Source organism: Pteropus medius, unplaced genomic scaffold (genome assembly GCF_902729225.1).
Source record: "Pteropus medius unplaced genomic scaffold, Ma_sr-lr_union100, whole genome shotgun sequence".
Taxonomy (NCBI): Eukaryota; Metazoa; Chordata; class Mammalia; order Chiroptera; family Pteropodidae; genus Pteropus; species Pteropus medius.
The window spans coordinates 10,309,122-10,328,686 of NW_024353908.1; the positions used below are offsets into that span (position 1 = coordinate 10,309,122).

At 39.4% G+C, this 19,565-nt stretch overlaps 1 long non-coding RNA gene across 1 annotated transcript in view; it reads right to left on the bottom strand.

Annotated features, from left to right (window-relative positions):
- Positions 1-5,766: 5,766 nt before the first annotated feature.
- Positions 5,767-19,565, bottom strand: part of LOC120593806 (uncharacterized) — a 98,260-nt gene continuing 84,461 nt past the window's right edge. The window contains exons 6-7 of the long non-coding RNA XR_005650450.1: positions 12,673-12,745; positions 5,767-10,340 (exon numbers count right to left, since the gene is read on the bottom strand). This is a non-coding gene — a long non-coding RNA (uncharacterized LOC120593806). The remainder of the gene's footprint in view (positions 10,341-12,672; positions 12,746-19,565) is intronic.

Here is a 19,565-nt window from a genome sequence, read left to right on the forward strand (position 1 = left end):
GCGTAGCCACATGATTTACTATGTGTATAACCTAGGATAGATTTGCATGGGCCTCCATTAGCCTAATACCAAATTTCAAGCTGTCTCTCTGGCTCTGTATTTCCCAAGGGATCGATGAATAGGAAGTAGGAAAAAACAGAGATAAGACTTCTCCATGAGCAAAGACATTTTTTTCTAGATGTGCCGCTGGGATATGCTGAAGGAATACTATTAATAATAATGGTAATAATAATAATCATTATAATTATAGCCTTTATCGAATTTTTGTTATGTGCTAAGTGCTTTGTCTACATCATCTTATTCAATATTCACAACCACCCTCAGAGGAACTCCATTTTACCCAGGAGTAAACTAAAACTGAGAGAAATCAATCTCTTTCCTCAAGATCACATATAAAGAAACAGGTGGTAAATGGATCTGAAACTAGGCAAATGATCTTCCAGTCCTATTGCTCTTGGCCACTGTTTTATCTGCCTCTTTCAGTACTCAATCATTCCTTTAGTAAATTTTTTTTCTTTTTAGGCATTAATGTGTGATGGGCACTGGGATTCAAAAGAAGATAAGTTACAGATGGTTCCTTCCCTGGAGAAGTTCAACACCCATTGAAGGAACTGTCACCCTCAACCCCATTTGCTGACATTGATTGAGCACTTACTGTGAACCAGTCTAAGCTAGGTCCAGTACCTATGATATTGTAGCCTCAGATGGGTGACTCTGGTAGGTGCTATTATCATATTCTTTTTACAGATAAGAAAATGTAGGCCTAAGGTAAAGTAAGTTGCCCAAAGACCCACCACCAGGGAGTGAATGACTGGGATAAGGCCTGAGGTTTATTTGACTTTATCAGATATCTGTGCTTTTCACTAGAAAACTAAATTATGGAAATGTGGAGAGTGCACAAAGAGAACCTCCAATGCTTTTTGAGAGTACAGGACAGGAAATGCTTAATTCTGCCTAGAGCAGCCAGAAAAGGCTTCCTGAAGAATACTAGATCTAGGGAAGAAAAAATATAAGTTTTCGTGGATAACTTTACCCTCTGTCATCCTGCTTAAATTTACTCCACAACTGGCAATAAGTGAAAGTGGAAGGAAATGAAAGTCAATGTGTAGAATTCCTAGAGGACACATTTGTGTTCAACATATAGAAATTTCTGATAATTATACCAGACTAAGAGTAGAATGGACTATTTGAGAGGCAGTGAGTTTCTCACCATTGGAGGTATGAGAGAGGCCAAGGATACTTGAGGAGAGATTCAGTTACTGGACTGACACTTGGATTAGACCAGGGGCACTCAGTTTAGCTGTACATCAGAATTAGTGAGTGATTCGTTAAATACCAGACCCTGAGCCTTCCTCCTAGACATTCTGGTTCGGTGGGTCAGGACGGCATCCCAAAATTCTGCATTTTTAACAAGCTCCCTGGTTATTCTGAAGGATCTGGTCATTCTGAAGTCACACTGCCACGGTGGTCTAGGTGACCTTAAAACCATTTCCAACACTGAGGTTCTTGAAACCAGTGTTTCCCAGCGTGTGTTCCACAGATCATGCAGTCTATAATAGGGGTAAACAATCTTTTTCTTTAAAAAGTCAAATAGTGAAGAATTTAGGCTTTGTAAGCTATAAGGTCTCTGTCACTATTCAAATTACCATTGTAATAGAAAAGCAGTCATAAACAATATGTAAATGAATGGGCATGGCTGTGTTCCAATAAAATTTTACTTACAAAAATAGGTGGTAGACCAGATTTGGCTCAAGGCTATAGTTTGCTGACTCCTGGCCTCCAAAAATAGGTACCATGTAAAAATGAGTTTATGAAAAGCTACAAACAATATCCATGAATAATCATGATGCATAGTAGCATCTTAAAGACTCTGATAGGGTCTGGGAAGTAAAGAGATATGTTTAATTCAAATTCATGTAACCACAGAACTCTTTCATTATATAACACTTATGTCCATCCCCTTAGAACTGGTATTCCAGACAACACACTTTGGGAACCATTAATTCACATCTTAGAGGTGGGTAATGTACACGACAACTTGCATAGACTATCTTTCGCAAGGTTAGAAAGGAAATTTCCTGAAATATTTGCCTCGTTCAGGTCACTGGTACCTAAACTTAACCCATTTGAGATGAGATCCTTGACTTAGAGTGCTGTACTCAGATTAAAATGAAAACACTCCCAATGTAAATGTGTTTGTTAAGTTCCTTCCTCAGGGGTAGTTTTAAATGTAAGTGATGGGAGCGAAGATTGAAAGGTATCAAAGAAAGTCTTTTCTTCTAAAGGAAGAAAGAGCAGATAGGGGGAGTGAACAATCATAATAAGATTTATTAAGGATTTTCTGTAGCCTACCACTATTCCAAGGTCTTTATCTAGATCCATGGATCTTAACTGGGGGCAAATTTGCCTCCTAAGGGACATTTGGGAATGTCTGGGGATATATTCGATTGTCACAACTGGGAGTAGGGGATATAGTACTGCAGCTATTGGGAGGCCAGATATGTTGCTAAACATCCTACATTGAACAAGACAGTCTCACTCCCAACCCCAGCAAAGAATTATCCAGCCCCAAATGTCAATAATGCCGCTGTTGAGATACCCTGATCTAGATTATCTAACTGCTTCCACAAAACAACCTTGAAAGGTAGGTGGTATTATTTGTACTTTCAAGAAATGAGGAAACTGAGGCAAAGAGAAATTTAAGTATCTTTCCTCTGTGCTCCCCATAATTAGTGACGGCACAAGCCCACACTCTTAAAAGTTTATATTTAACTATCTATGGCGAAATCAACTGTCTCTTCCTTGGCCATCAACAGCCTATGACTCCAAGAGGTCCTCTCACAGCAACTTCATATCATCATCCCACTTTGATACCGCATCCCCTTTCATTTGCTGCTCCTGATATATTAGGTATGTACATATCACTAACTCTATCCATCCCCCTAGAATATATCTCTAATGACCATTAAAGCACTCCTTATTTAAGCCTTGAATTTCATCTGGTGCCAGCCTGCCCATTTATATTCAATTAGGTTTGTAACATCAGGCAAATGATTTTAACCTATTGCTCTAGGCTTCAATATCTGTAAATGAGAATGATAACAATACATGCCTTCTCATCTCAATTCAATTTGACTCGAACATAGCTGTAGGTTCAGGGAAATGCTTGGAGAGTCGGGGGATCCAAAGAATGCAAAACCTCCCAGGGAGAGTATGCTGAGGAGATGGGCTCTTTAAGGAGACAAATTCCTCGTATTTTATAAGACTGCTCAGCTCCAGATTTTTTTTTTCCAGCAGTCTACAAGAATGTTGCAGAGTGTTAGAGTGGGCTTAAGAGTGGTGTCTGGACAATATCAACAAAGGGCAGTCGTTACCCCAATATTTGGCCTGGGGATGAGTGGGGCCAGAAGTGCAAGCATGGCAGCATGTTATACAGTTAAAAGTTTCCAGACAGAACTTTCTCCAAGAGGGCAATCAGGACAAACATCACTCGGACTTGTGAGGAAACATTGTCAGGGCCTGACTCGGCTCCTGAAACTACGAGTTTTTCTCCTCTCTGATGATTAAGAACCGTGACGTTCTCGTACTTTATTTTTATCACTGCTAAATTGAGCAATCAATTTTAGATAGTTCATGAAGAGAGAGATTGTTTCTGGGAAGATGATACCTCATAGATTATCATTAAACATTGAAACTAGTACTCAGAAAATAAAAGCAATATGATGGCATGAACATTTAAGACACTGAATCATGGCATCCAGGTTTGGTGTGCCAGAAGGTCATGAACTCTGCCCATGGAAGACTGGCTTTCTCCTTACTCTCTCTAATCTTCTGCTTCCTTTAGAGATGTCGGCTCTTTGGCTCTCTCTCTAGCTATAATGAATCTGGTTGCTCAATTATTTCATAGTGAGAGAAGATACTCCTAGAATTGGAAATGACGAAGAGAATCTGCAATCATTGTGAAACTTCCTTTCCAGCATCAGATCCTCATAGAAATGAGTGATTGCTGAGTGCTGTGCTGTTGGTGTTCACAAATAGCAGGAATTAAATAGTTTTTAAATAATTCACGTTCCACAAATGGCCACTCCCTGTCTTCCCAACAATTAACAAAATAAATGTAGTGTGGTTTGAGGATATCTGACTGGGAGATGAATAGGGGACTCATGGGGACTGACTGGCACATATGAATGAAGAAGTGAGATTGTTTAGTTATTTCCCAGCAAGAGATATATCACCTTTTATGCTTATTTGTGATAAATCATATTTTTCTTGACTATTGAACTAAATCCCATTCCTTTTAGCTTTTCCTAAGTCCTTTTTCTATAATTTCTATAGTCAATAAGAGGAGTGAAAGACATATCATTTGAAACAGATGAAACTTGAGGTTTACATCTGGGCTCTGCCACTTATGAAATGGGTGGTCGTGGACCAATCACATAGTTTTAGTTTTTCTAGGTCTTAGTTTTCTTAACAATTCAACAAAGAAATATTACCTATCTCACTGGATACTTGTGAGAAACAAAGAAAATAATGTGTGTTAAGTACCTAGAATACACTGAGCACTAAAAAATGGTAACTATTATTTTCAGTCAAATAGAAGACAAATTATACTGATGCTCAGTGAAATCGCTCTACTAAAGATAGCTAACCACTCCCCCTAAAGAAAGAGAGCTACTCCTTATTATACCTGGTAATGAATAGCAGACATAACTGATTATGATTCCCACTTGTCATTTTTTTCTAAGTGGACTTCTGACCATTCAAAATAGAAAGATATAATACAAGAAAAGAAAGCAGGAGTCCCGTAGTAAATGGTTTTACGAGAATCCAGATTTGATTGAGGACGAATTATTTTTAAAATAATTTTCATAAACACAGGGTTAATAATCCTTAGTAGTGAAGTTGATCGGTTTCACGTTATCATTTCTTGCTTTCTTAAACCCAGTGACTCAAACTGAACTGCCCTCCTGGCCTGGGAAATCCTTAAAGCGGAAACTGGGGGGAAAGAGGCCCTTTGTGATTTTCTCAAATGAATCATCAGTGATTAGAGCCAATTCAATCTTGGATTTGTTCAACTATGTTACCTTGAAAAGTGGAAGCACCCTTGCCTTTCCCTTTTCCTTTCTTTGTTCTCCAGCCAGCCACAACTCACTAGGTCCACCACACCCCTTCACCTCTTACACAAAGACCTTCAGAATTTGGAAGTTTCAGCAGCCTCCCCAGGGAAGAGCCCCGCAGAACCTCCCCCATTCCATTCCCACCCTCCAGTCTTTTCTGGCAGGTGCTGGTTGACTAAGTTTTCCCTTTGTGCAGTTTTCGAGCATTGCTTTTCCTCTCTTTCAGTAACCCATGATTAGCTAGGTGACGATCATTGTTCCTTGGAGTTAGCGAATGCTTGGGTGGGTAAAACTAGTCCTCTTGGTGAAGGAACTCTGCGAGTCTTTGGTTAATTGTGTTAAAGGCAAAGAAAGCTCTATGCTTAGGTTTTCATGCTGCCTAAAAAAGCTAGGAAGTAAACTTAAGGAAATGAGGCATCCAGTGGGATTAGATAGGGACGGGCTTTCATAATGGTCTATTTGGACCATTTGGGAATGTGTTGAGAGGAAGAGAAGTCGTGCACTTCCTTCCCATTTTTCTACTTTCCTTCTGTTCCAGGGAGCAGAGGAAATAGTGTTTTGAGGAGAGCAAAGCTGATGCTGGGACAGATTTTTTTAATTCAATCATGTATGTTTCGATTCAGCCAACCACCTCTGAGCCCCAGCTGGGTTAGGCCCATCTCTGCCCTCCTAAAGCTGCCTGCTAGGAAAGGAGACAGACATGAAGATACTTAGGTTACAACCCATCGCTTTTTCCATGCCAGCCTAATGCTCGAAAACATGGACTGAATAGACAGACCCCACTTTCACGAATTTTTCCATAAAACCATAGCAAGAGGGCTATCACTCACTCACTACTTTTCTTTAAACCTACTTTCTGTTTCTCTTTTTCACTTAGCCTCATCTTAATTAATACCCTGCGAAATCATGGGTCTGCTGTATTAGTTACATTGTTACAAAGGCACATTAAAATAAATGCCTAAGCAAGTAAACCTGTTCTTCCCTGTGCCACATACCAAGTGCACCTCACACATCCCCAGCAGTGGGTAGACCGCCATGGAGATCACTGCCATACAGTGTGCTGACTGTGGGTCTTCCTATGCCATGGAGCTGGGGAGGAAGGGGAGGGAAGCAAGAGAGGTAGAAAGTGGGGGCAGAAGACTTCCCTGAAGATTCTTATCTGAGATTCAAACACAAATGGAGTTTACTAGGGATTCCTAGTGAAACAGTGATCCAGGTAGGAGCAGAGAGTCCTAAGCTTAAAGTACAAATATGAGGGAAAGCAGTAAGAAATGGAGTAAAAGATTCATTCATTCATTCTTTTATTCACTCAATCTGTATTTTATGACTATCTACCTTCAAACCACATATCTGTTTATTTGATAGTTTTCTACACAGTTGGTTCTGGGAAGACATACCAGGAAGTGTGATAAATGGTGTTGCTCTCAAGTTGCTTGCAATGTAGTTATACAAGCCACACACACACACACACACACACACACACACACACACACACAGATACAACTCTCCAGAGACAAGCATCCAAAGAGAGTATATGATTAAGGACCAAAATAGCAGCACTGATAAGTTACTTACTGTGAGTTTAGAGGAGAAATTTCTGTAGATAGCACTGGCTGAGAAAGGCTTCCTGAAAGTGAGGGACTTTGAAAACTAAGGTAGAATTTGGAGAGTAGAGCAAACAGTTCAGGCAAGTGAAGTAGGTCAAGAGGGGCAGCAGCAGTGACAGAAGCATATTTAACTTGTCTCCACCCCCTGGCTATTAGAATGAAGTTGGCGCAGCCTCTAACCCAGGTTCCTAGTTTAGTGCCCTGGATGTACTTAAGTTAAGGGATCTGTGACTCTCTAGACATCGTATGCAAATGTTCTTGTGAATTTACATGTGCATTTTTTAGGAGAGAGTATTTCTAGTTTTGATCAGATGCTACAAAGAGCAACTCAAAAGTGCTTAGAAGCTTCTGCAAGTCTTCCTGATATGCCTTTATTATCACAGGCATCCCTGTTGTTGTTTCTTTAAACATTGCTTTTCTTTTCTTTTTTTTTTTCATTACACAGAGAATCCAGTTTTCACAAACTTGAAGGGAAACAAAATTTCTCAGAGTGATTAGATTAACTTGCCCAAGGTCACTGAGTAGAACCAGGCCTCCCCAGTGAGGTCGGACTCTAAGGCCCACCCATGCTCTTAACCCCCAGGACACCCTGCTCAGTCAAGTTTCATGCAGAGTGAAGACACACACATCCCTGGCTGTTAGGGCTTCTTACAGTCTTAGCTTGGGGAACACCACTCCAACTAGCTGGCCCTGGTCGCTGACCTTGACTTGAGTGTTAATTTTCTCCTTTTGACACCTGATTTTACTAATCATCATACTTTACTTATAAGAGCTGGTTCTTTGGAAACTGTGGAAAGTAAGCATGCTTTAAATACCTTTGGCACATCTCATCTTTTTAACACGATATTTCATTACAGTAGCTACACATGAACCTTATGTTCTAAAACAAAAGCATCACCTTTGAAAAAAATCAATATTTATATGAGCCTGCTTTCAAATGCACTGCTTAAATGTACTTCTAAAAATTAACTATTTTTTTATTATAAAAAAGTAGGGAGAAGGCTATGACCAAGCCCCATGTTCTTATCTCCTAATTTCATTTATTGACTCATGGCCAAACTTGTTTCCTCTTAACCGCACTACTCACCATCCCCACCTGGATTATTTTGAAGCCAATCCCACATATCATATAATTTCATCCTTAAGTATTTCCGTAGCATACAGGATTTAAAAGACTTTGTTTAAAATAGTATGGGCTACTTGCCAGGTCACGGGAAAATCTTGTGTTATACAATAGTATGTGAAAAAATTTCGTTTAAACTGGGCCCTAGATGTTTTTCTGGAACATTTCTGTTTGGTAATATCTATAGGTTAAAAGGGGGTTTTTTGATAATAAAAAGTCTGTTGCCCTTTTGAGAATCACTATTGCTGTGAATTCCAGTTTTGGTTAAGTCAACTGAGTGCAATTAAATATGTATAGTCAGTTCTGCTATAAGGTACCTTTTGAAAACATGGATTTGTTCCAATGCCATTGATATATTAGGAAACAATCTGAGCATAAATGAATTTCATGGTTACTTATGCACGATTTCATCTCTGAGAAATGCTAGGAGAGTGCAAAATGCTGCACCTAGATGAACCGTACCACGTGGAAACACACAAAACGCATGTGTGCTCACACCCCTCAGTCATCCACCATCTACCCCAGCTCATCTCGTCTGTTAGAGTCATGCCATCAGCATCTGCTGCTACAGCTTTCCATCCCATTTCAGATAACCCTGCTTCTTCCACTTGACAATCACCCACAAGCTGCATCCCTTCCAATGTCCACTTCTGCAAGGGAATGCTAGGTCTTTTTCAAGGCAAAGTGCAATATATATATATATATATTTTTTGCAGTATTTATGCATTTTTAAGCACTTAACATGGGTAAAACTGTTACTGTTTTTATTAGATTCCTATTTTATTTTTTTAATGTGTCACTGACAAGTTTTTGAGTGTTGTGCCCCTAACCCAGGGTTTCTCAGTCTTGGCACAATTGGTATTTTGGGCTGGATATTTCTGTGCTGTGGGGAATGTCCCATGCATTGTAGGATATTTAGCAACAACCTTGTCCTCTACTCACTAGAAATCAGCAACTATTTGCTGAGCACCTCCTCCTTTTACCAAAGTAGTGACCATAACATTGATAATGTAGCAAATAGCTGAAAAGCCACAATACTCAAACAAAGGGTTTGAGCTCAGTAAAAATTACCCTATATTACTGCCCTGAAGCCCTATGCTAACATTAAAAGTAAAGGTTAATGAAAAAGAATTATATGGAGAAATCTTCATATTTTATTTATCCCCAAGCATGGGTATCTATTTATACACAGAAAAATACTAGAAGGTGTTATATCAAATCAGGAAGCACCATTGTTATCTCCGAATGTTATGATTATTGAAGATTTCTGGCCTCATCCTTTTGTTTAATCACATTTTAAAAAATTTTGGCCATGAACATGTATTACATATACACGTAAAAGAAACATGTTTTTAAGAGAAAAATCGAAGCCCAAGATAGCACGAGAGATAATAAAAAAGGAACTAGGCGCTTAATGAGTTCAAGTTGGATTAAACCCTAAAATGTAGAAAAGACTTGCAGATGTGATTACAAAACCACTGTCAGCAATCTTAGAAAAATCAGAGGCTGGGAGCGAGGCCAGGGAACTGGAGACAGGAATATGTTATTCCAGTTTTCAAAAATGAGAAAAATGTGGATTCTAAAAACTAGAAGGCAATGGATCTAGCATTCGGGACCTGATTGTGAAACACACCCTTTATGAACATTTAGGAAAGAGAGGACAGCCAGAGATGCTGAGAACTTGCAGAAGTCAAGTCATTCTTGTCTTAACTTTATTTCCTCTTTTGATACTTTATTTTCGATAGATCGATAAAATATTCCAGGCATCTTGCTCTTCAATTCCAGCAGAGCATTTGATAAACAAATGTGTGTTTTTCCTCGTGGAAAACTAGATGATAATCTGATAAGTTGGATGAACAGCTAATAGAATTGTTCATGATAACCTGCAGTGGCTGCGCACCCCCTGAGCAAGTATTGTGCTAATCTTTTGCACACAGAGCCTTGTCAGATGGGTGCCGTTGTTATTCCCATTTCTAGGGATAGACAAACAGAGTCTTGGAGAAGCTGTTATATTCTTGAAGACGCACAGTATGTAAATAGCAGAGTAGAGATTTGTGCTTCTAATGACCATTCTATATTGCTTTCCTAATAAACAGAGTTTGAAATGAGGGACCTAATTGCAGGCCACAGGTCTTTATCTCATGCAAAATATTGATCAACGACTTGGAAGAAAATGTAAAAACTGATAGTTACCGGACTGGCAGATGACATACAGCTGTGGGTTTAGCTGTCCCGTCTTCAGTTCTTTTTCCTTTCCTTTCACCGCAGGAGTGGACCCTCTAACTGTCAGGGCTGGGGCAGAGTACCAGTGAGGCGTGGGCCTGGGGAGAAACCAAACTCCGATCCTCTTTTTCCAAAAAATATGTTGGTTAAGGTCACCACAAAGTTCAGTGAAGTTCCGACCTTTCAGTACTTTCCACAGACATTTTGCCTGAATAAGAAAGAGGCCTTTGGCCTCTTTATTGCACCAATTCTTTCAGCTGCAAATGAACCCTTGACAAAAAAAAAAAAAAAAAAAAAATCCTTCTGGCTCCAAAATATAAAGGATTTATCTTTTTGTTAAAATTTCCCCCAAAAGTATTTTGTTACAGAAATTGAAAGGAAGGAAAAGAGGGAGTGGGAGTGGGAGAGGGAGAGAAGAAGGAAGAAAGAGGGGGGGGAGGGAAGGATTAAAAGACAAAAAGTAGAAGGGAAGAAAGAAAGGCGAGAAAGGAGCAAAATATAAGAACCTTTTCTTTGTGTGATATAATCAAATTTCTTTTCAAGGCAGTAGGGGAAAATGAATGGGTTACAGTTTCACCAGCTGTTTGGTCTGGGATGCAGTGTAAACAAGCCGGCCCCTCATCTGGCCCCCAGGAGGCCGTGCATCTCAGTGGAGCCCGAGTGCCTGCGTGGCCAAACCGCCATGAACTCTCCCGTAGTCTCCTGCTTGCTGAGTCAGCTGGAGCAAAGATAGGGGGCTGGGATTTGACTGTTTCCCATTTTCATTCTTCCGAGCTCCAATAGCAGAGTATGTGAGTGAAGGGTGATGTCTCAGAACAATCAAGGTCAGCTCTGATTAGGAAATTGGGACACAGTTCTCAGATGCTTCCTGACTCTGGGGAGTTGAGTTTGTGGTGAGATTATTCTTAGCTGGCTTTATGAAATGTGCACAATGAGGATTTGGCCAGGCGCTTAAGTCAGGGCTTGTGTTCTGCTGGGCTTAATTTTACTTTCTTCTCCATCGGGAATATATTCTGGCATATTTATATCGATGGAATGTTCTGCAGTCATTAAAGAAGATGATATAGACTACAGAGCAATACTAATTGTCAGGAAAAGATACTTGCAATATATTGGTTATAGGAGCACAGTATATTATGACACAATTAGCATCGATTATCTTTGGGTGCTAGGATTGCAGGTAATTTTTAAACTTCATGTTATTCTGTACTGTTTGTATTTTTTTATACTAATAATTATAGCTAATGCGTATGGACGGTTTCCTGTGTGGTGGGTGCCATGCCAAGTATTTCACTTGAATCAACTCACTGGCTTCTTGCCAGTAGGTATTATTATCATCTTTCTTTTGCAGATAAGGCAACATAATTAAGTTCCTTGCCCAAGGTTATGAAGCCAGAAAGTGACAGAAGACAGCACTTGAACCCACACTAAAGCTCATTCTCTTAAGCATCCCTTTTTTTCTGAAAACAATAAAACTATTTTTTAATTAAAAGTATTGTGGAGAAATTGGTTCATAAAATTATATAGTTTTCAAGTGTACAATTCAATAATACGTCATCTGTTTATTGCATTGTGTGTTCACCACCCAAAGTCAAATCTCCTTCCATCACCAGACATTTGACCTCCTTTACTCTTATCTATTTAAATGAAAAGATATTCTGACAACTGGTTAGATCAAATTTTGAACAAAATGCATCAGTTTAAAATGAATGGGTAGACAAATAATTAATGACAATGCAAAATGTTCCTGATATTTCATTATGTGAGAACAGAGGCTTAGAGGTATCATTCCATTGTGTATGCCCTAGAAAACATAAAAGTATCTTTATTGATATGTTAACTGCTATTCTTTCAATGTTGGGATGAGGTTAATTTCAGACTCTTCTGTCAATTTATAGTGCTTTCAACATTTCTGTAACAGCAAGTAGTACTTTTGTAGTAAGAAAAGGACAGCAGCCTCTCCACTTGCCTCCCTGACACCCTAGGCGCTGCCTAAATCCCCATTCTCAAGCTTCTCAAACAGTAGCTTGTCTTTCCTTTTCTCTCTCCTGGGACCTGCCACTTTAGCCTTCTTTGGTCAGAACTCGAGATGGTGCCTTAGAGACAAGGAACAGAAACCATGACATCCAAGGAGTTGGCCGGACACTAGAAGATAAGCCTGCCTCCAAGGTTTTACATCTCTGTTTTATTTGTACACTGGGCAGCTCACAGAGGTCAAAGCCTGGCTTGTCAAAAGGGGCTTGCTAGAGATAAAGCTCTTGACTCTCAGGGTGCAGGGCGTGGCCACTAGACAGCTGGAAATTTTTAAATCATGTCAAGATTTCTGCAGAGGCCTCTACAAGAAGCAGTTGGAAAATGTCACTTACACCCAAAGGAGAGGTCATATACCAGCTAAGAGGATTCGGTGCAAACCAGGTGACTTGCCCTTACATGGGCTATGCCCTTTGTCTGAAATTCATTCACTCATTCATTCAAGAAATATTTATTGAGTATCTACTATATGCAAGATACTGTTCCAGGTGCTTGGGAGGCAATAGATAATAAAACTGACCAAGTTGCTATTCCTGTGACACTTGACATACTAGCCTTTGTACCTTCTTACCTGCATAGGGAACATCTATTCATGCTTTAAGACACAGAATGTTAGGCCTCCCGCTGGAGACTTCCGTGATCATCTGTGGAGAAAAGGATTAGGCACACTTTTCTCAGATTCCATTTGTACTTTATTAGTACTTATTTTTCTATTATATAACTTATTGTACAATTGTGTTTGTTTGTGTGTGATGTAATTATTTGTTTGTGTATCTTTTTCTCAAAGCCCTTGAGCTTGAGACACCTGGGTTCCACCACTCAACTAGCTGTGTGGCACAGGTTTAGTTATTTAACTTCCCTGAGATCCAGTTTTTTTCATTTGTATCATAGGGACATTAATATCTAATTCAAAATATTGTTGTGGGGTATACAAAAGAAATGAAATCTATTCATACAAAAACATGTATGTGACTATTTATAGCATCTTTATTCATAAAGATCCCAAACTAGAGACGAGATAAAGGTCTTTCAACTGATGAATGGATCATCAAACATTTTTACTGTGAAATATTACTCTATTATAAAAAAGAATGAGATGATACAGGAAATAACATGGATGAACGACAAATACATTACTGTAAGTGAAAGAAGCCAGAATCAAAAGGCTACACATTATGTAATTCCATTTATTGGACATTCTTCAAAAGGCAAAACGCAGAGACAGAACGAAGACCAATGGTTGCAAGGGGCTGAAGTGAGAGGAGAGGTTGGCTAAAAATGGGTAAAAAGGAACTTTTTGAGTTGATGGACTATTATTTTTATGGTGATGGTTATACAACTGTGTTCATTGGCTCAAACTTATAGAACTGTACATTATTGACCGTTGGATGGGTGGATGGATGGATGGAAGGAAGGAAGGAATAAAAGATGCATTTAAAACTTCACGGGATTTAATGCCTCTGAAGCTTTTACCAATAGAAAATAGAACCAGCGAATCAATTCTTTTCCAAAAGTTCACGTGGCCTGCCAAAAGAGGGTCCTACAAGAACAACTGGTCAAACTTGATACCAAGAATTTTTTTCCACTCCTTCCTTGCTGTACTCCATTTTCTCCTTATTTCTGGTTCTTGGTGTTGTACTCCCTAATAAAATAACACAAAAGTGTTTGTCCCAGGCTTTTTTTTTCAAATGAACTTAGGCATAGACAATGTAACTAGGTTCTTGCCAACAGAAGTGAGAGCAGAAATGATGTGTGCTGCCTATGGTTCTGCGCCTTCAATGTTTGGGCGTGCTCTCCTTCATACTTTCTCTTCCCTTTTCTATGAGCTAGAACCCAAACTACAACCCAGATTCAAATATATAGGAAACTTCAGCCCCCTAAAAATGGTAGAACAACAATATGGAAAGAACTTTGGTTCCTGCGAGATCCTGTGGAGGAGAGACCTTGCCGAGCTACACAGCTCATCTCAGGACTGTTGAACGAGAAAGAAAGAAATCTGTGTATTCTTTAAAGCACTATGTTTTCGGGGGCTCTGCCTAATTGAAATGGGGAATAGCATAGTTCATCAAGTAATCTCCATGATGGTGATTCATCTAAAACCATAGTAGTTACATATTTTATCACTAAAATTGTGATATATTTTTAAGGGTAAAAAAGGTGCTATTAATAATGATTTGAAGACAATAGAAGTAAAAGAGTCTCCCTATTTGTAAGCAACTTTAATCCTCTTCTAGGAAGATACTTGACATTTACTTGGTTTTGTACCTTTATTATTAGGTTTGGGAAGAAGGATGGAGAGTGGCATTGACATTAATAGCTTTGACCAAATGAGGATAGTTGGTTGAAAAGTTGCTGGTCTTTGTGTATAGAGTACACAGGGAATTTCCATTCCCAGGTGATACGGACGTGGCAGTTGGCATCCCTGGAGATCCAAATACATTGGAATCTTAGGCGAGCCTAAAGGATTTTCTAATATGTCTGGGAATATTTAACGAATAGGAGGAACCAAGAGTGTCTTCATTTGGGTTTGAGTGGAGAGGAGCCTGAAAGGTGGACCTTAAAATTCACAGGTGGATGGATATGAGAAAATGGATATAAAGCTGCCCATGGTCCAGTCTCGCATTCTGGATCTGAATTCTCTAGAGCCCTTTTCAATCTTTGAGACACGGTGGCCACGGAGTGTTGCATTAGGGCCCAACTGACAAAGTACTACATTGAATTTGAATGAAGAGCATTGTCCCTACAGTTGGAACTTAACTAAATGAAAATGGCAGGAAATCCAAAAAGCCCCAGTGCCCCTACAATAACTGCAGTGTTGGCAGTTTGGTGAACATAAGGGCTCAGTTCTACACCTATTTCTCCTCTCTTTTTGTTTTCTCCTGAGATGATTTCACGTACACTCATGGTGAACATACGTTACTCGTTTAATGAAATGGGCTTTCTTTTTTAAGATACTAAACATATCACCAGAGAATCAAGCCATTAGGTTGATGTACAAAGACAATGTGGCCTTGAAATGATTTCATAACTTAAAAAGAGTGGAATGGCTGTCAAGCCTTCTTCATGAGAACTAAACCTTTATCTACACCCTTTACCTTCCATTGCAAACCATGTTGCTCAGCAAATTAGGATGATCATCAAACTAAAACATTATGCCTCGATTTGACCCCAAATTTCACTGCTTTTTGTTTTGTTTTGTTTTCTAGTACTTTCCCTGATTACTGTCTCACTACATGAGACAATGCAGTGAGACAGGCTTATATCAGGCTGGTTAAATTTCAGGCAGGCCAGTAGCCACAGAAAATGTTATCTGCAGGACCACATTATTAAGGTTACAAAGTAATTAGTTGGAGAGAGGAAATGTTAGCATTCAAAAATAAGAAACTTATAAACCATAATCTGCCTTCCCCCCAAAAAATGTTTCCTTGGAGCTAAATATTCTCCCAGGGAAGGACCTGTGGAATCAGAGAGCTGTGTCTATTTATGGTTTCCCTATGTCTCCCCTTCTCCTCTAAGTCAAATCAGCTCTACATAAAGTAATGCCAGTTTCTTTATAAAGCTCCCCTATTCCCATCAAGGGACAGAAGTAGTGTAAGAGTGAAACAGAGCCAGCTGCCATTGAAATGTTCTGACCATCTGCTTCCTCCTTACTTTTTCCTACTTTGTGTACATTTAAATGTTTTTCCTTATTTATCTGGTTGTAGGGAGCAGATGGGATTGTCATCATCATTGTCATCATCATATTCCACTTACTAAATACCTACTGTGCTCTAAGCAGAGAAATTTTAGATAAATTATCTCATGTAATCCTTGCAAAACTATTTTTAATAAAGTAAATATCATTGCCCTATTTTACTGATGGTGAACCTGAGGCTTAGAAAGTTTAAGAGATTTGCCAAAGGCCATACAGCTAATAAGTGGGATCTTCTAAACTTCAAGCCTTTCTCTTTTGAAAGACATTTTTGCTGCAGTGATAAACTTTAAGAAAAGTTATAAAGTAGGTGTGAGTATTTTTAGTGTCCTTTCAACCTCCTCTTTTCAAGCTATGGAAACACCCTACAGCCCTGTACCATCTTTCCCCAAACTGTCAAGGATCCCAATAATTTCAAGAGTAGAGTATCCTTTCTTGGTTATATTTGCACTTGAATATGGGTCTCTTAGAAAGCAAGACAGTTAAAAGGTCCACAGAAATAAACCTCTAAAGGCTGATTTCAGACCATGTAAGCAAGTAAGATCTTTGTACATCCATGGTCCTCCTCAAGGCTCTTTTGGTGACTCCAGGTAGATAGCAGCTACTCTGAAAATTTTAACAACCCCGTGCCCTCAATAATGCCAAGTTCATACACAAGACTTCTCAAAATAGGCTACGTATTAAACTTTTCAATTCATTAAAACCAGCAAAAAAATTCTTTAAGACCATTCCTATGATTCCATAACACTTTGAGGTGGAAAGACCGATTTTATTCAGACCAATAGAGTAAAAAAATTCAGATCCCTGATTTTGTTATGACTGAGTAAACAAGATACTTGTTTTCTAGCAAATTAAAATGTATTATTTGGATATTCTTCTTCCTTGAGTCCCTGGGACATGCCTTCAGTCTGTTACAGAAAATCTAAAGCATTCCAGTTGGTAGAACAATAGACTTTTCTCTTGGTGGACAACTGTGAGTTGAGTTTGGGCAACAATTGTTCTGCTTCCAAAAGCGGGGCAGGGAAGGGCAGAGAGAGGAAGAGGGCTTGGAAATTCAGCCAGGTGTTAGACACCTCCTCAAAGGGTCCTCCTCTGCCAGGCCTTGAAATCTCAAACCTGGAACAGATCCCACAATGACTTTTTTCCCAAAGTTTGGCCTTTATTAGCGAGGCAAAGGCAAAGGATTTATCAGCTTTGAAATTCTGGATCTGACCTCCTAGTCCAAGAGAACTTGCACCAACCTGCAAGACATGGTGTGACTATCGAGCGTTTAGTTGTTTTTCTTTCCATGGCCTTTTCCCACTTTGAGGAAGAGAGGTTGAATAAGACGGATATTTGGGATGTTCTTTGGCTTAGAAGCAAGTTTGTAGAAAAGAAATCACCCTAGCAGTTTTCTATGATAGATAAATTTTTCTCCTTTGCTAAATGAATAATTATTATTGTTTTAATATGGAACTGCCCTTAATTTAGACAATTTATATGCATGAATGCCCACCCCTTCTTCTTCTTAAAGCAAATGGATTCTTTTAACCTATTAGAAGGATGGCCTAAAATAAGTAAATATTTGGGTGGTCTGTTGATATTCACAGTGCACATTTGAAATTAACTAATTTGCTTTATATGAGAAACAGACATTACTGCTGTTCAAAGAGCTGGAGCTTTGAAATTAAGTAGCACAAGTTCTCTCTGAATATCCTCTGACTTGCTTAGGTTGTTGTTTTATTGGCAGCATTTACTAATGAAGGGAGGAAGTTGCCAGAACTAGGGACAGAATGCTAGGACAGTCCTCCTATAGAGAATGAATTTCAACCATCAGGAGTGAATAGGTAAATTAACCATATATTTGACTCCAGGTTCTTAAAACATAGTTATTCTGTCTCTCTTTCCCCTACAGTTATTGTTTACCCATCTTGCAGCAAAGGAGGCTGGCCCTATAGGCTGCATCTGGGACTCTTTGGCCAGCTGGCTTCAAGTTGGGTTCAGCTAGAGAATGATACAAGGAAATCAGAGAGCAGGGGAGAAAGAAGTCAGGGTATTTCTGCCCTCCTCCCCTACTGTTTTGTCATCTCCCCATGGCAGTGACTAAGGCTACCACTTACCTCTTCAGTCCAAGGGATGGTTGTCTTAGTTTGCTCAGGCTACTATAATATATTACCATAGACTGGGTGGCCTAAACAACAGAAATTTATTTTCTCACAGTTGTGGAAGTTGAGAAGTCCAAGATCAAGACACTGGCAGGACTGGTGTCTGGTGAGGGTACACTCCCTGGTTTGCAGATGACCTTTTCATTCTATCTCACATGATGGAGAGCAGAGAGAGAAGCAAGCTCTCCTATCTTTTCTTAGAAAGGCACTAATACCATTTATAAGGGCTCCACCCTCATCACCTAATCACCTGCCAAAAGTCTTTCCTCCCAATACCATCACATTGGAAGTTAGAATTTTAACATACATTTTGGGGACACAACATTCAGTCTATAGCAAGGGTCATGACTACTTAGGTTTGCTAGTCTCTGGTGCCTTGCTACCTTTTGTTTTCCTATACTCACATCTCCCTTCATTAACACCCTATCATTACAACCAATTTTGGGGATGCTGGCGCATCCTATTTACCACCAGGATCCTGATAAACCATGTAACTGGCTTTTCTTCAATAAAACTAAGACATACTAGGAATTGGCCTCTTTACGATGACTCCAGAGTTGGATCAGTAATAATAGCAATGGGAGCCAGCATTCACTGAGTGCTTTCCATGTTGCCATGTACTATGCTAAGCACTGTCCATGAAGAATCCCAGGAAGTGGAACCTGAACAATTGTCTCAAAATGGTAGGCTGCAGGGGGCACAAACCACTTACAGCCAAAGCTAATTTAAGAGCAAAGGAAGTGATCTTTTAAATAATAATACTAAATATTACTTTTATTAATGCCAAATATTAATAATAATATTAAATGACCCTTTAAGGACACTGGATAAATATGGACAAGGTGACTATTTTAGCAAAAACTCTTCTTCACTTAATACTCGCTACAGATATCTTTACCATTAATCGTCATGGGGTCAAAAGACTTAATATCTGTCTTTCTCCCCCCCTCACCTAACTTCTCCCTGAAGAATCCACAAGCACATATAATGATATCCCCACACCACCACCTGCATGGGCAAGGCAGGACCTTGGTTCTGCGCCCCCTGGGGGTTGGATAAGGGGGAAGGATTGGCATACTCTTGGGAAGACTCTTTCCCATCTGGGATATGGGTTTTGACCCTCTTAAGACTGGTTCTTTGTTGCTTATGTGCTTCCTGACTCTGTAGTTCTCTCTATTCTGACAAGCAAATTGCTTCAAATATGTGCAATCTGCTAGAGGAAAGAGAAAATGGAAGAAGTTAAGACAGGGTTGCAGCAGGTGGTAAAAGGGGGTTGGTGTGACTATGTCATGAACAGGATCTTTGTTCTTTCATCTTTTCCTTTACCAAAAATATTTCCCAAATTGCAAGTTCTGGTAGGTTTTTGGGTAGTGTTGGGGCATTGCTTGGGTAGCACTGGTATTGGCATTAGTAGTGTGGATACATTCGTGTGCATATGTGTATATTTTGTCTGACACTCTTGATTCCTCAAAATCAACTAAAATTAGTTTTAAAGACCTTTCCTACTACTCTTTGGGAAAATTGAACCCATAGCCTATCATGCTTTCCCTTCTGGGATATGTGAACTCCTGATGATACACACTGAGCTTACCAAGAAGAGGCAAAGTCGAGATAAATTTCCAAAATCTT